The sequence below is a fragment of the Lissotriton helveticus genome, chromosome 3_1 (genome assembly GCF_964261635.1).
Source record: "Lissotriton helveticus chromosome 3_1, aLisHel1.1, whole genome shotgun sequence".
Classification (NCBI taxonomy): Eukaryota; Metazoa; Chordata; class Amphibia; order Caudata; family Salamandridae; genus Lissotriton; species Lissotriton helveticus.
Genome location: NC_136061.1, coordinates 1,042,415,539 through 1,042,433,186, shown reverse-complemented (window position 1 = coordinate 1,042,433,186; position 17,648 = coordinate 1,042,415,539). Strand labels below are relative to the sequence as shown.

The window sequence follows — 17,648 nt, the reverse complement described above, 5'->3', positions numbered from 1 at the left end:
TTTGCACCAGTGTGTCTGTGCAGTGTCGGTCACCTGGCGAAAGAGGGTGTGAAAATGCTGAAGTTTTATCATAAATGTAAAGCTGTTCCGAACAAGAGCCCCAAAAATATGTTTAGCCCAGGGCCCCCAAAATCCTTAAGATGTCCCTGCCTCATTGTCATCTATTTCTACCATACCACCACTAGGCACCACCCAGATCACTTTCTAAGCGTATAACTCCTGTACACTGAAGATGTCAAGTCGAGGCTAAAGTCATGTAAGAGCTGGAGGGAGTCATAGTAAATCTTTCTTTTGTATTGTAACATTGATTAACGTGCCTCAATGCTTCTCTTTGGCCTCCTGGTTTCCTCAAGGCATTAAATTAACTTATTGGGTGCCCTGTTGTGCATTCATCAGTTCTGGGATCATGCTGATCTCAACTTAAAGGTATAGTAGAGCAGATATCAGATCACATAACCTGTACCTGTACCTCCCTGGTTGGGTGCATGCAGCAAGCTCTCAAGCAAACTTAGGAATTCCTTAGAGACTTTTTTAATGTTACCTAAAATAACTAACTTATTCACTATGTTTACTATCAGAAACTGGATCTCTGAGAATCAAAGTAGAAAGCTGATTCTCATTGGTGATTACTGAAATGCTGGCAGGATGTGTCAACGTCGAAGCTGCCAAGAAAGGTCTGCCTTTAAAGTTTATCTTATCGGTGTTATACCATACTGTGCTAATGACATTAGATTAAAAAGGTGGTTAGTTATCTGGGAAATGTAGTCATCAGCCAAGTATGGTACCAGAATATCAAGTTATAACTACTGACATGCAGAAGTATTGTAGCCAGAATATCATAAAGGTAAGTACATAAAGGTCAGTATATGATTACTAGACAAAACTCCACAAATATGTATGTATTCATCAATGCTTTCTAACTTTCCAACTTTGCTGCTCACCAACTGTGACGTGGGTGCTGGTATCGGGTGTTGAGACCCATTCAACAACAGTTGCTTCTTCCTGGCAAACACCAGAGTTTGCTGCAGCACTAGAGTGCCAGTGTATCTCTTTTTTGTAAACAAGAAAGGAATAATTGTGATTTTTAATATATATATATATATATATGATATATATCCCCATGTATTTTCCATAGACTTGTTTAAGACGGGCTACAGCAAAAACCAAGCAGGAAGCTAGATCTTGGTCCACAGATTGTGCCTTTTGAGATGTGGTGTAAGTCTGTTAAATAGTTATTGAGAAATTAGGGGTAAACAATAATTGAATATTTTGTCCATTGGGTTCTTGAGGGTCTCAGAGATTCTTGCAGGAGCACAAATTTTAAAATAGAGTGTTCTGATTGGCTCCGGGACCTTAGTTCTCTTGGGCCTTCTCACTCCTCCGGGAGTTAGACCCCCCACAAAAGCTCTGATTGGATGCCAGCAATATGAGAAAAATGTTGCTGGCAGTCATTACATGACTCGGGTATTTAGTCCCAGTTAGAACTGGGATTCCATAGTTGGCTAAGGTAGGTACCTTAGGCCAAGTAGGGAACCTCTCTTCCACATCAGGTAAAGGAAGGACACCTTCTCAGATAACCCCTGCTCACCCCCTTGGTAGCTTGGCACGAGCAGCCAGGCTTATCTTCAAGGCAAATGTGCAAAGTATTTGCAACAACGCTCCCAGTGACCCAATGGTAACAGCACAAAAGGACTCCAGACGAGTTTCATGTAAAAACAAGTATAAGTTTATATAAAAAGATATACGATGAGACCACACAATAAAAATACAACATATGCATATTTGTAATATACCTCCTGGCCAGTTATTAGGTCAGTCAGCTCTTGTAAGTTCTGGCGGTATTAATGAGCAATTCTAGGTGATCTTATGTAGTCTTAATGCAAGGGTATGCAGTTCGTAATGCAGGCACTTTGCGATGTAAAAATAATGCAATTTGTGATGCAAACTAATGCAATGCGTAATACAACCATCAGGCAGTTCGTTATGCAGAAATAATGCAATGCGTAATGCAACAATCGGGTAGTTTGTTCTGCAAACTAATCCAATGCGTAATACAACAAACAGGCAGTTCGTCATGCAAACGAATGCAATGCGTAATGTAACAATCAGGTAGTTCGTTCTGTAAACTAATGCAATGCGTAATACAACAATCAGGTAGTTTTTTTCTGCAAACTAATGCAATGCGTAATACAACAATCAGATAGTTTGTTATGCAGAAATAATGCAACGCGTAATGCAACAATCGGGCAGTTCGTAATGCAGAATTAATGCAATGCGTAATACACTCCCGCACCGATCACGGTGCTTCAGACGTTCTCCCTGACCCTCGTACTGATTCACGGTCAGTTTCCGTCACCATATGCCCCCAACACGGATCTGGTGTAACCCACAGTGCAGCTGCATGCTCTGGCCCCGTACTGCCACTCCCTTGACACGTACGAGCCGTGATACAAACTGGAACAGAGGCTTGAGCTACCAGAAGGGGAGAGGTCGAGAGTGTCTCTCTCTGAGCCCGCACCCCGCCCCAGGCGCCGACACACATCACTTAGGGGGTGCGACCTCGCTCTCCGCCTCTCGCGACTTGGGCCTCCGATGCGACTTGGTTGATTCCGGGTCTATGACGATATTGAAGATCTCAGGCTGCAACAGGGCACATGCACAAAGCATCGCTGAGACTCCCTTGAGCCTCCGGTGTGCACGGGGACAGGGCAATCCTCACGAAGGTCTCAGGCTACATGAAGCACACACACACAGCGTCACTGAGACTCACTTGGACTCCTGGCGCCCCCGATCACAGGGCAATTCCTCCGAGGGTCTCAGGCTGCAAAAAGCACACGCACACAGCGTCGCTGAGACACACTTGAACCTCTGGTGCCCACGATCACAGGGCAATCCTTCCTAGGGTCTTAGGCTGCAAAAAGCACACGCACACAGCGTCGCTGAGACACTTTCTGGTGCCCACGATTCCAGGGCAATTCTTCCAAGGGTCTCAGGCTGCAAAAAGCACATGCACACAGCGTCGCTGAGACACTCTTGACCATCTGTTGTGCACGGTCACAGGGCAATCCTCATGAAGGCCTCAGGCTGCACGAAGCACACGCACACAGTGTCCCTGAGACTCACTTGGACTCCAGGTGCACACAATCACAGGACAATCCTCACAAAGGGCTCTGGCTGCAAAAAGCGCACACACAGAGCGTTGCTGAGACTCGCTTGGACTCCAGGTGCCCACGATCACAGGGCACAGCTTACGGAGGTCTCAGGCTGCAAAAAGCACAAGCCCACAGTGTCACTGAGACACTTCTGGAAACCTTTGTGTTCCTGAGTTTCCACAACAGGGAGCCAGCTAACCATGGGCCCTTGGGTTAAGTTACTTCAGGATTCAGTACATCAAAGTCCTTTCAAGTAGGGGGACACAGCACACAGCAAAGTCCCTTTAGCCTCTTCCTTGGTTAAAACAGCAAACTGTAGGCCAGCCCCAGAACACACAGCAAGGTTCAGTCTCTTCAGCTGTTTCTTCCTTGGCAGAGGTTCCTCTTGACCACAAAGTAGTTTCAATCATTTTCAGTTTTGAACAATCCAATTCCAATGTTCAGGGGTTTCAGCTCTCATAGTTATACCCCTAAATGTATTTGAATTCTTTGTGTTCAGGGGTCACTGACCCCTGTCCAAACCAGTTCTGGGTGTTGCCCACTAGTAGCATTTGCATTACCAGCCCTGACACATATAGTGCACTTCACTAGGGACTTTACTAGTAAGGCAAACATACCAATCTTGGACAACCAATTACCATTACACTTTATACAGGGAGCACTTGCAATTTGACACTGATCAGCAGTAGCAAAGTGCCCAAAGCATCTAAGTTGGCAAGAGCATGTCAGAAAAAAGGTCTAGGGGGAAAGCAAAAAGTTTAGGAAACGTTAGCCAAAAATATTTTGGGTGGAGAGGTTGGACGTGCAGCCCCCCTCCCTGAACCATTAGAGCCTGAACATTTTATCAATGGGGAGGGGTAAGAACAATCCCCCTCCCTGAGCCATTAGAGCCCACCTTTGGGGCTGAATATACTTTGCATGGGGAGGTGGCCCCCCTCCCTGTGCAGCAAGAGGCCCCAAAGAACCCACCACCGGGGCTGACAATACTTTTTATGGGGAGGGGGCCGCGCATCCCCCTCCACGAGCCTCGAGAGGCCCGGGTAGCCCACCCCCTGGACTTATACTTTGTATGATTAGGGGGCCACACAGCTCCCCTCCTCAAGCCTCAAAAGAACCTAGAGAGCCCACCCCTGTGCCGGCGCAGCCCCAGTGGTGAGGATAGATAAACCTGTGTTTGCTCCCGCTTTGCGAAGCATTTTTAAAACTCCTGCCAAATGGGAGCAAACACCATGTTCGCTCCCAGTGGCAGGAGCTTCAAAAATGCCCACACCGATTGGGAGCGGACTTTAGATCTGTTTCCCTGCCCACAGTGAGAATCTAGAGCTCAGCTAAGGGAAGAAGGATTGCAGTGGCAGTTGAAAAATCTACTCCCCTCAAAGTCCACGCTTTCCCTAAAGTGGTTTAAATTGGAGTGTGGATATTAAATGTATCTCCCTTAAAGTCAACTCTTTCAACAATGTTACTTAGGGCCTAATTATGAGTTTGGCAGCGTGTGAGCGGGTCACCGCGCTACTGCCTTGCTCCCACACCACCAAACCTCACCGCTGCCTCCACACCAGATTACAAATAATGTCATGGTCTGGCGGGTGGGCAGCGTGGAGGTCCTGCCGCGGTGCAGCACAAAGGCTTATATGTGAGTCTGTCTGCTTTTATGAGTAATACTCGAAATAAAGCACTTTGAAATTGAAAATTGAGTCTTAGAACTGCACTGCCTTCGTACCGCCAATGCATGTTCCTGCACGACTGAGCAAACTATGCCGTGCAGGAAAAGGGGTTCATGCACACAGGGGGACATCATGTGCCCCCCTGCAAGCACCACATGCATAGGAGCCCCTTTCTTTCCTCACAGCCATGAGACCACTTGCGGTAAGAAAACCCGTAATATGCTTGGTGGTGCTGCAGCTGCACCACCAAGAATACGGCCGCAAGACTGCTGCGCCAAAGCCAATTATCGCGGATCATTAGCGGTTGCAGCGGTTCCATGGAGGTCCGACCACCATACTCGTAATACAGTTGTCGGCCCACTCGTGTGGCAGTCCCCAACTGCCACCACAAATTTGGCCTTCCTGTTTACCGCCAAACTCGTAATTAGGCCCTTAGATTGGAGTGGGAAGAGTAAATCCACCCCTCTTAAAGTACAACACTTTCCCCAATGTGGTTTAGATTACAGAAGAAATAGTAAATGTACCACTTACATGTGGCTTACATTGGTGTGGAAATAGTAAATATATTCTCCTGAAAGTCCAAAACTTTCTCTAGTGTGGTTTATTTAGGAGTGGGATTATTAAATGTGTCATTGGATTTTAAATTTTTGGAAAATTTTTATGATGTCCACATTTTTATGTTTCAGCAACTTTTTAACATGTTTACATTTTTCACTTAATGTACCTTTGTTATTACATTTTTGTATTTTATTATTATTATTATTATTATGACAAACAAAAGAGATATTTTTAACAACCAAAATGTTGGTAACATATATTTTTACATTTTGTATATTAATAAGTACTGTAATTTAATAACTTTCATGTTTCCAGTGCTTCTTAATATATCCTCGGTATTTTCTATTTTGCACATTTGTCTAAATGTTTAAATATGAACAACACTTTTGTACACTTTTTTTCTCGTGCCCTAAGGTAACTATAACTCACGGTCCCGCCATGGGTGCATAAGTGTCATCCAGTTAGAACCTAGTTTCCACAGAAAAAGCTTTTTTTACTTGCCATATCTTTGGCAGCCAGGTGCCTTTACGGGCTGCAAAGAGTGTCAGGGTCAGGGCCACCAAGAAGAAAAGTTTGTGGAAAAGGTGTGTGGGCACCGTTGACAGCCACGTCGCCGTGTGTCGAACTGAGATGAAAGCCAATGTGCAGGCTGATGGTCGAAGTGCTATTGGGATGCATCCACCATGTTGACTGGTTTGGGATAACACTTTAATTACGTATACTATTTTTAATCAAATTTTCATAATTTATTTAAAGTAGAACTGCAAATTTTACCTAATTTGCATTCCAACTACTAATGCTTAAACCGATTGAGGTTGCATTTTAAATTAGGTCCCATATTAATGAGTAATTACTTTGCAAGGTGCTGACAGCCTACCTCTTAATCCATAGAATGCCAAGGAATTTTCTGAGATGTCTCGATTTATTGGTGCATTGTTGCAATTCTTTTCTCAGAAATAAAAACGCTATATTGGTGGATTTCATGAAAAAAATTTATTTAATGATTTTTATTCTTAGAGTATATGGGGTTGATGAATAGGATTTTGGATCTGAAGTTTGAAGGGTGCATCCTCTGTAAGGATTGAACTTTTCTCTACTAGAGCACAATATCGATGAAGAGATCATTACTATGAACACCAAGGCTTTGCATATATATTACAAACCTAGAAAACGTCTACACAGTGTTTTGGACTTCATTTTTAGTGCCACGAGGGCCACTGTGTTCATATTGATACATTTGTAATGTGTTTTAGTATGCTCTGCCACTGTCATCTCTGCTGGGTGCCCCCAGGACACTCACTGTGGGATCACTGGAGGCGCCTCAAGGTCCCACGGCCCCAGCAGGTTCCCCGCCTCCTGCAAGAGCCAGCATTGTTGCCGCAAGCAGGGAGCTGGTTCAAATAGCAGCTCCCGGCTTGGGGAGAAATGTTTTCATCTGCTTCCCTGCCCGCTGTTTGCGTTCATTCAAAGTAGATGAAACGCTGCTTTCTGCAAGCTGGAGCTGTTGGACAGCTCCAGCTTGAAAAAAGCGGTGTTATATTTGCTTTTGCTTGGCGGGAGCTGTCTGCTCCCTCCAAGCCAAAGCAAACAGCTACCTCCTGAGGGTAGTCCCCTTGGGAGGTAGCAGGAGCCAGCCCTGAGGGGTGGTGGTCCCCAGGGCTATAAATGACTCCACGAGGGGGGGCGCTTGGCCCTCTCTGTTGCAGAACTTACCCCCAGGAAAGTGGTGATCTTCGGGCCGGGGATGCGCGACGGACCCCCACATGAATTTATTTTACCCCAGGGAGGTGGCGGTCCCTAGGGCTGAGGGGGGCTGTGCGGCCCCCCTCTTGTTTTCAGTAAATTTCCCCAGGGAGAGGGCCCTCCTGCATTCTTTTACTATAATTTGCACCAAGGAGGTGGCAGTTCCAGCGGTGTGGGTGGGTTCAGCTTTCCCAGCTGCATACATATTTTCAAGTGCCCCGGGGAGGTAGCTGCTGGGTGCACGAGCCTCCCCACATTCATTTGAATAGATTTGCCCCGGGGAGGTGGTGGTCCCTGGGGCTGTATCGGGTGCTGCATGGCCTCCCGGATTCATTTATACATATTTGCCCCAGGGAGGTGGCCCACCCGTGGGTTATAATAAAAACAAGTGCAGGAAACTGTGCTTGTTTTGTTTTTTATTTTAGAGCAAATTTGTAACCCAGTATGAGGAGGGTTCCACACGGCTCCCCTCCCCAAGCCTTAAAAGACCCTAGAGAGCCCATCCCTGTGCCGGCTCAGCCCATAGTGGTGAGGATAGATAAACCTGTGTTTGCTCCCTCTTTGCGGGAGCATTTTTAAAACTCCTGCCAAATGAGAGCAAACACCATGTTCGCTCCCAGTGGCAGGCGATTCAAAAATTCCCCCACTGATTGGGAGCGACTTTAGATCTGTTTCCCTGCCCACAGTGAGAATCTAGAGCTCGGCTAAGGGAAGAAGGATTGTAGTGGGAATTGTAAATCTACTCCCCTCAAAGTCCACGCTTTCCCTAAAGTGGTTTAAATTGGCGTGTGGATATTAAATGTATCTCCCTTAAAGTCAACTCTTTCAACAATGTGACTTAGGGCCTAATTATGAGTTTGGCAGCGTGTGAGCGGGTCACCACGCCACTGCCTTGCTCCCACACCACCAAACCTCATTGCTGCCTCCACACCAGATTACAAATATTTTCATGGTCTGGCGGGTGGGCAGCGTGGAGGTCCTGCTGCGGTGCAGCACAAAGGCTCATATGTGAGTCTTAGAACTGCTCTGCCTTCGTACCGCCAATCCGAGTTCCTGCACGACTGAGCAATCTATGCCGTACAGGAAAAGAGGTTTATGCACACAGGGGGCACATCATGTGCCCCCCTGCAAGCACCATACGCATAGGGACCCCTTTCTTTCCTTACTGCTATGAGACCACTTGCGGTAAGGAAACTCGTAATATGCTTGGTGGTGCTGCAGCTGCACCACCAAGAATACGGCCGCAAAGCCATGTATCGCGGATCACTAGCGGGTGCAGCGGTTCCATGGAGGTCCGACCACCATACTCGTAATACAGTTGTCGACCCACTCGTGTGGCGGTCCCCAGCTTCCACCACAAATTTGGCCTTCCTGTGTACCGCCAAACTCGTAATTAGGCCCTTAGATTGGAGTGGGAAGAGTAAATCCACCCGTCTCAAAGTACAACACTTTCCCCAATGTGGTTTAGATTACAGAAGAAATAGTAAATGTACCACTTACATGTGGCTTACATTGGTGTGGAAATAGTAAATACATTCTCCTGAAAGTCCAACACTTTCGCTAGTGTGGTTTATTTAGGAGTGGGATTATTAAATGTGTCATTGGATTTTATTTAAAATCATTCTGAGACATTGGTTTGAAAAGGTTTTTTTTGCAGTGAATGCACTTACCAGTATTACATTTTTATTACAATTTCCTCGTGTTTTTTTTGTATGTGCTTTAATTAATTGTAATACATTTTTTGACATATACTCATAGTTACGAAACAACCGTTCTTACATTTTTTGAAAATGTTTATGATGTCCACATTTTTGTTTCAGCAATTTTTTTAACATGTTTACATTTTTCACTTAATGTACCTTTGTTATTACATTTTTGTATTTTATTATTATTATTTTGACAAACAAAAGAGATATTTTAACAACCAAAATGTTGTTAACATATATTTTTACATTTTGTATATTAATAAGTACTGTAATTTAATAACTTTCATGTTTCCAGTGCTTCTTAATATATCTTCATTTTTTCCATTTTGCACATTTGTCTAAATGTTTAAACAACACTTTTGTACACTTTTTTCTCATGCCCTAAGGTAACTATAACTCACGGTCCCGCCATGGGTGCATAAGTGTCATCCAGTTAGAACCTAGTGTCCACAGAAAAAGCTTTTTTTTTACTTGCCATATCTTTGGCAGCCAGGGGCCTTTACCGGCTGCAAAGAGTGTCAGGGTCAGGGCCACCAAGAAGAAAAGTTTGTTGAAAAGGTGTGTGGGCATCGTTGACAGCCACTTCGCCGTGTGTCGAACTGAGATGAAAGCCAATGTGCAGGCTGATGGTCGAAGTGCTATTGGGATGCATCCACCATGTTGACTGGTTTGGGAAAACACTTTCATGACGTATGCTATTTTTAATCAAATGTTCATAATTTATTTAAAGTGGAACTGCGAATTTTACTAAATTTGCATTACAACTAGTAATACTTAAACCGATTGAGGTTGCATTTTAAATTAGGTCCCATATTAATGAGTAAATACTTTGCAAGTTGCTGACAGCCTACCTCTTAATCCATAGAATGCCAAGGAATTTTCTGAGATGTCTCGATGTATTGGTGCATTGTTGCAATTCTTTTCTCAGAAATAAAAACGCCATATTGGTGGATTTCATGAAAAAAATGTATTTAATGATTTTTATTCTTAGAGTATATGGGGTTGATGAATAGGATTTTGGATCTGAAGTTTGAAGGGTGTATCCTCTATAAGGATTGACATTTTCTCTACTTGAGCACAATATCGATGAAGAGATCATTACTATGAACACCAAGGCTTTGCATATATATTACATACCTAGAAAACGTCTACACCGTGTCAGTTTTGGACTTCATTTTTAGTGCTACGAGGGCCACTGTGTTCATATTAATACATTTGTTATGTGTTTTAGTATGCTCTGCCACTGTCATCTCTGCTGGGTGCCCCCAGGATACTCACTGTGGGATCACTGGTGGCGCCTCAAGCTCCCACGGCCCCAGCAGGTTCCCCGCCTCCTGCAAGAGCCAGCATTGTAGCCGCAAGCAGGGAGCTGGTTTAAATAGCAGCTCTCGGCTTGGGGAGAAATGTTTTCATCTGCTTCCCTGCCCGCATGTTTGCGTTCATTCGAAGCAGATGAAATGCTGCTTTCTGCAAGCTGGAGCTGTTGGACAGCTCCAGCTTGAAAAAAGCGGAGTTATGTTTGCTTTTTCTTGGCGGGAGCTTTCAGCTCCCCCCAAGCCAAAGCAAACAGTTACCTCCTGAGGGTAGTCCCCTTGGGAGGTAGCAGGAGCCAGCCCTGAGGGGTGGTGGTCCCCAGGGCTATAAATGACTCCACGAGGGGGGCCGCTTGGCCTCCCTCCGTTGCAGAACTTACCCCTGGGAAGGTGGTGATCTTCGGGCCGGGGATGTGCGACGGACCCCCACATGAATTTATTTTACCCCAGGGAGGTGGCGGTCCCCAGGGCTGTGGGGGACTGTGGGGCCCCCTCTTGTTTTCAGTAAATTTCCCATGGGAGAGGGCCCTCCTGCATTCTTTTACTATAATTTGCACCAAGGAGGTGGCAGTTCCAACGGTGTGGGTGGGTTTAGCTTTCCCAGCTGCATACATATTTTCAAGTGCCCCGGGGAGGTAGCTGCTGGGGGCACGAGCCTCCCCACATTCATTTGAACAGATTTGCCCCGGGGAGATGGTGGTCCCTGGGGCTGTATGGGGTGCTGCATGGCCTCACGGATTCATTTATACATATTTGCCCCAGGGAGGTGGCCCACCCGTGGGTTATAATAAAACCAAGTGCAGGAAACCATGCTTGTTTTGTTTTTTATTTTAGAGCAAATTTGTAAACTAGTCGAGCATTCATGGTAAACAATATTTTGTTACGTTTTTTTTCCCTGGTGCAGTCCCTCTGCGAATCCCCAAGAGTCCTAGGGGGTGAGGGTATTCCTACCCTGACCCCTTCTCTTTTTTTAAAACCTTTTTTGTGGACTCGGTTGGAGCCAAGTCCCAAGATGGCTGCCAAGACTTTCTGGTTGAGGTGTTGGCAGCCCATCAGATATCAGCATGGGGACTGTCGGCTCCTCAGAGGATCTGCGTCCCTATATATACAGATTTGTATTTATTTTAATAACTCTGTAAATACTTAATGGATTTACACCAATTCACAAAAAGGTTGCTTTCTGGACCAACAGCTACCTTTCTGTCAAATTTGGTGTAATTCCGTTCAGCGGTTCAGGCTTATGTGGTGGCTAAAATTCCCATGGAAATTAACATGATAGAACGGTCTTCTCTCTATACTATACCCCGGCTAGAATAGCACAGTGGGGTGGAGTATCTGGGATTACATGTCCTAAAAATGTGGGGGGCTGGAGGCAGATCTGGTTCACATGTTTGCTTCCTGCCCGCGTCTACAGGGACTCCTGGAGTCAATTACCGAATATCTTGATCGCTCTCTCGGGGAAAAAGTTATATTAACTCCTGAATTCATTTTGTTAGGAATAAGTAGTATGAGCCAGATAGGGACCGCTTATCAATTTCTTTTTGTTTCCATGGCAGTGTTAAGGATTAACATTGCCTCCGCCTGGTTAGATCCTCTTCCCCCCACATTTCATCAATGGTTGGCTCGATTACTCCCCATATTTATGCTGGAGAGAGCGATATATGAGAGGAAGGGAAAGAAAGCTAAGGTGTTGGGGCAGCAAGTCTGGGCCCCTCTTATAAGATGGAAGGCATCAGTTTAACTAAAAGTAACAGGAGAGGGATGAGCCTGGTGAAACATCATAAGGAAATGTGATATGGGTATTATGCAATTTTCTGTATTTTTTTCTATTGATATAATTGTATAATTCTTTGTTTGCTTAAGCTCTAGTTGACAAATGTATGAACTCCTTTTGATTTACTATACTGTATTTGCCCTTGTTGTTTTCCTCAATGAAGCCTTGTATTTCTTTTATTGTTTTGTTTGAGATGGATTTGTGCTGATGCCTTGGGAAAAAAACGGAAAAAAAGATCTTAATAAAGAAGTTTTTAAAAAAAGAAAAGGAGGGGGGGTGGCCAAGATGGCGGTGAGGTAGGACGCTCTTTCCTATCCCTCCAGCGCCGCCAGCTAATAGCCTTGTGATAATCGCCCACCCTGCTGCCCATCTGCACTTACTGATGGAAGGACCGCTGCATGTCACTGTCTTGGTGCTGCTGGCAACCGCATTTTGATTGCATCGACGTCCCTGGCCTGAGAAGTGGTCTGCCTGGCCCCGGCCTTGCTGTGGCCCGGCGGATCTATCAAGGGCTCTGGTGGTTGGACTCCGCGAGGCTGCCGGACGTGAGTGGCGGGGGATCCGAGGGATTTACATTGGGCCCCCTCCCCGGTGTGCTGTGCAGAGGCGGTGTCCCGGGCCGCTACGCTTGCGGGCCCCCGAGAGCTGACGAGTGACCTAAGGAGCCTGCCATTTATCCCTCCCGGTCGGCCCGCCCGTGACGCTTCGGGCACTGGCCTTTCGCCGGGTGTGCTGCGAGCTTTGAGCACGTTGCCGTCCTGAGTGAAGGATGACACTATTGGGGCAGAGAATCCTGCTGCGTGAACCCGGCTTTCGAGTGACCCGCGAGGCTTTGAAACAAAGGTTTGCGGGTCCCACTTGCCCTTATCCCCCGCACCTTGAGTGTGCTGAGGCCTTGCAGATTAGGGTGGTGTCGTCTCTCCAGCTTAGCCTCCACAGTGTGGGACAAGTGCCATCTGCGCCAAGAAAGCTATTAACTGGGGGCATTTCCTGCATTTATTTAGCCAGTGTCTGGCCTCTGGTGGACTCAGTTTGCTACGCCGCACCTCTGGATTTGACAGTGGGAGTAGAGGAGGTGCGTAGGGAAGGAGAATCCACATGGCTGCCCAGTAGCGATCCTACCCTCCCTCCTTTCGGAGCCCTAAACCTATAGCGTGGGCACGGCGACGCCTGCATTGAGGGCTTGCTGTGGCTGTCCGCCCCGGCCCTGCTGTGCGACGCTCGTGACTCTACTTTGGTGTGGCGGCCCTGTTGCTCCACTGTGCCGCCATCTTGCGCACAGGTTGGTCGGATGATCGTGAACCTGGTAACCGGCGCGCATACCCAATAAGACAGCTTAGACACCGGGATCCTGCGGCGACCATTGCTGCAGTTCACGCGCATTTCTCCATTTATCTAGGCGTGTGCGCAGTTAGCTGGCTGGGTAGACTCTGGGCTACGATTAGCTTGGCCCTCCCTTCACTTCGTTCGACATCTCCTAACAGGCCCCTATACTCCAGCCGCGTCATGTCGTCAGCCAGAGGCCGAAAGGATAAGCTTCCAGAAGAACTCCTGCAAAAAGGAACGGATCACGCTTCCGCCCAACCAGATGATACAGGCGCTCGGGCAGAAGATGAGGGTGCTCTGGCAACCAAAGCTTTTATGGTGGAACTGTTTATGGCCATTAAGGAGGATATACAGGAGCTGCGCTCCCAACTCGCCTCGAATCTCAGAGAAGTTAGACGGGATGTCGACGCCATAGGAGAAAGAGTTGCTACCCTGGAGGAGCATGATCTGGGTAGAGAGGATGATCTCCACCAACTTCAGCAAGAGGTGCTCCGGCTCAAAGATCAAAACTTGGACCTTCAAGCACATACAGAGGACCTAGAGAACCGCTCCAGACAAAATAACATTCGGATTCGAGCGGTTTCATGGCGAGAGGAGGGAGATGACCTTCGGGCTTACGTGACTGCCCTCTTTCGGCAGATCCTCAGAGAGGATGAGATTCAGGAGATACAGATGGACCGAGTGTACAGGGTGGGTCTGCCACGAGGCCCCAAGGCGCCACCCCCAGACATTCTAGTTTGTGTGCACAATTTCCAACTTAAGAAAAAAATCCCCCGTAAGGCCAGAAATCTACAGCCGGTGCAGTTCCGGGGTAAGCAACCTGCGCTCTACCAGGTTTTAGCCGCTTCCACGTTGATTAAGCGTCGAGAGTTTAAGCCCATCACTAATCACCTGCGAGACCGGAGCATCTCTTATTCTTGGGGCCATCCATTTCGCCTCATCTTTAAGCTCAACGGCAAGCTACTGCAGATTCGCTCACTAGAAGAAGCCTATACTGCCCCATACATCGCCTGAGGGCGACCATCCTCTTCCCCGGCGTCGCCGTCGCTCATTGGAGTGGCAACGAGTCGGGAAATCATCGCCTAGCTTCAAACCAGATATCTCTACTAGTAACCGTGAGAGGGAGGCAGCCTTGGCGTCAGTATTGCAGGTCACCGACAGTTCTGATGTCCCGTGAGGGGTGCAGTCCTGGCATCTTGGTGGGTTCCATCATGGGCGCTGTAGGGAGGGATGAGTCAGATAGTGACGGATAACTTCATTCTTTACCGGTAGGAACTTGTACGGTCCAATATGATGTGGTTTGAGTTCGGCCCTTACCCCCTTGAACATTTGGTCAGTGGGATGAACTTTGGTCGCATCTTTCAATTTCCTATTTTTGCTGTTTTGTTTTACTGTTTTTGTTTACAATTGAGATGGGGTTTTTGTGAGTTTGGGGTTTTCTGTTGGGGCTCCGCATCGGTTCATGGGTATGGTAGGCAATTGATTGGTCTAGATGAGATGGTCCTCTTTGCTCCCTCCCCTGGGGAGCTAAGGCCGGCATCCACCTTTCCTTCCCTGTAGATCGTCCTGAGTAGAGGTCTTAAAATTGTGAGGCTGAATGTCCGGGGGTTAAATAATCCGTTTAAGCGATCTGCCATCCTCTCCCTGTTAGAAAATGCTGAGGGCGATATATGTTTGCTTCAAGAAACCCATCTTTTATCTAGGGACACCAAATGAATGAGAGATAGGCATTTTACGCTGCAGATGTGGTCCTCTGGGGGGATGTATGACATTACAACGCATGCTTTTACACCGCATGCCTTTACAACGCGGTTTTTACAACGAAAACCTTTACAACGCATAGCGCTTTGGGGTGCTGGATAGTAAATAGTTTAATTTACTATTCCAACTCCAGTACCCGTGGACACTAGGGAAGTTGTTGGATAGTAAGTTAAACTTATTCCCTATCCTAGAGCGCCCACCAGCGCAATGCGTTGTAATGGTTAGCGTTGTAAAAGTTGCGTCATAAAGGCACTGTGTGGTAAAAGTTGCGTTGTAAGGGATGTTTCCCCCTCTGGGGCGTCCAAGAGAAATTAGGTTGCCATACTCTTTATTGCACGGTCGCAATGCAAAGTACTCTCTACTGTGGCGGATATCAAAGGCCTGTTCTTGGTGGTGCGGGTGCAGCAGGGTGACACTCAACTGACGGTAGGGTCTTTATATGCCCCCAATAAGCGGCAGGAACCCTTCCTTCGCCTAGCGTTGTCTGAAGCCCTGGCCTCGCCAGATGTAGCCCTCTTGGTGGGGGGTGATTTCAATGTAGTGATGGATCCGGATATGGACAGGTCAGGTCAGACGTCTACTCACACAGGCACATTGACGCAAGGGGGGAAACAATGGTTGACTGACTGTGGACTGAGTGATGTATGGCGCGTCCAACACCCTAGCGAGAGCGATTACACCTACTTCTCAGCTGCACACAAAACATACGCGCGCTTAGACCACTTTTTGGCCTATTCCTCTCTCCTCCCATATTTACACTCGGCAGACATCACCCCACGCTCCCTTTCCGATCACGCACTCATCTCTGTCTTATTCACACCACAGAGTTCCCGTCCAACCACTTCTGGGTGGCGGCTCCGCAAATCACTTCTTCACTCAGAGGATGTCACTAAGGGCATTAGAGATACTATAGTACAGTACCTTTTGGAGAATGATCAAGAAGGTACTCCTCTTAAAGCAATTTGGGAGGCGCTAAAGCTTGTGGTGCGAGGCAAATTTATTGCAGTTGCGGCATCCTATGTGCAGTTGTGCAAGGAGAAACGTGCGGAACTAGAGAGGGAGGTGGGGGAACTGGAAGCAGTTCATAAGCGAACTGGGGCCCCGAGAACTTGGAGAGTACTAGAGACAAAGCGACGCATGTTAAATCATCTGGATCTAGCTAGGGCAGAGCATGCTCTCCTGAGGTTGCGCCACAAATTCTATCTCAGTGGGGGTAAATGTGGGCGGATGCTTGCACATAGGTTACGGGCGCAGGCCCAGAGGTTAGCCATCCAATCTATCCGGGATCTGCATGTAATTGAGCATTCCACGGATGCTCTTATTGCTGACACTTTTTGTCAATTTTATCAATGCCTATATGCGAAAGAAGATACCCACTTACACGACCCGGGGGAATATTTAAAGTCTTGCGGTATCACCCCCCTGTTCAAATCCTCGGCTGACGACTTGGACTCGGCCATACGCATTGAGGAAGTCATCTCGGCGATATCGCGATTGAAGCTAGCCAAGTCACCAGGTCCGGATGGCTTTACAGTGTTGTTTTTAAGTCATTTTGCGTGGAGCTGGCTCCCTTTTTAACGAAGCTTTTTAACTCCTTCCTTGATACGGGAGCAGTGACGCCGTCAATGTCTGAGGCGGTTATCTCGGTCATCCCTAAACCCGGGAAAGATCCTAAAGAGTGTGGGTCATATCGTCCAATCTCGCTTCTTAACATAGACGCGAAGTTATTTGCGAGTGTATTGACTGCACGACTTAACCCGCTTATGGATGGCCTGATAGACCCGGAACAATCCGTATTTTTTCCGACGCGTCAGGGAGGAGACAATACTAAGAGATTCCTTCATCTCATTGACCTGACCCATTGATCTCACACTCAAGCCCTCTATCTCTCAATCGATGCAGAGATAGCCTTTGACCGTGTCGATTGGGACTTCCTCTTCGCAGTTCTACGCTCCTTTGGCTTTTGAGATAACTATATCCGGTGAGTCCGTAGTTTGTACGCCTCTCCCATAGCAGCGGTGAGGGTTGTAGATCAACCTCCTTTCCTATTGCCCGGGGCACGCGGCAAGGCTGCCCCCTTTCTCCACTTTTATTTGCTCTCTACATAGAGCCGTTAGCCCAACGTGTTCGATCCAACCCTGACATAACGGGTATTAAATTTGGAGCCGACATACATAAACTCAGTATGTATGCTGATGATGCCATTCTTTCGCTCACGCAGCCTCGGACGACTCTGCAGCACTTGTCCAATGAGCTTGCTGCTTTTGGCGACGTGGCGGGGTTTAAAGTCAATTTTACAAAAGCCCAAATTCGTAATATCTCTATCCCCGCGGATGAGATTCAGGACCTACAGCAGGATTACGCTTTGGGTCCACACGTACATTACATATTTAGGCATCCGTCTGGCCTCGTCCATCAATAAGACAGTCGCCCTCAATTATACCTTGTTGCTGGAGCAAACCACCAAGGCGCTCTCTGACTGGACACGCCTTAAATTGGCATGGTACGGGAGACTAGCAGCGGTCAAGATGACTGTGCTTCCACGTATCCTCTACTTATTTCAGATGATCCCTGCTAGCCCTTCTCCAGGGGTCCTCCGGAAGTTACAAGGGCTCCTGAAAAAGTTCCTGTGGGAAAATAAAAAGCCCCGT

General features: G+C 47.2%; 1 protein-coding gene across 1 annotated transcript in view; it reads left to right on the top strand.

The window, feature by feature from the left end:
• Positions 1 to 17,648, top strand: part of MYO3B (myosin IIIB) — a 2,563,893-nt gene that overhangs the window by 1,890,625 nt on the left and 655,620 nt on the right. The gene's annotated exons all lie outside the window — the stretch shown is intronic.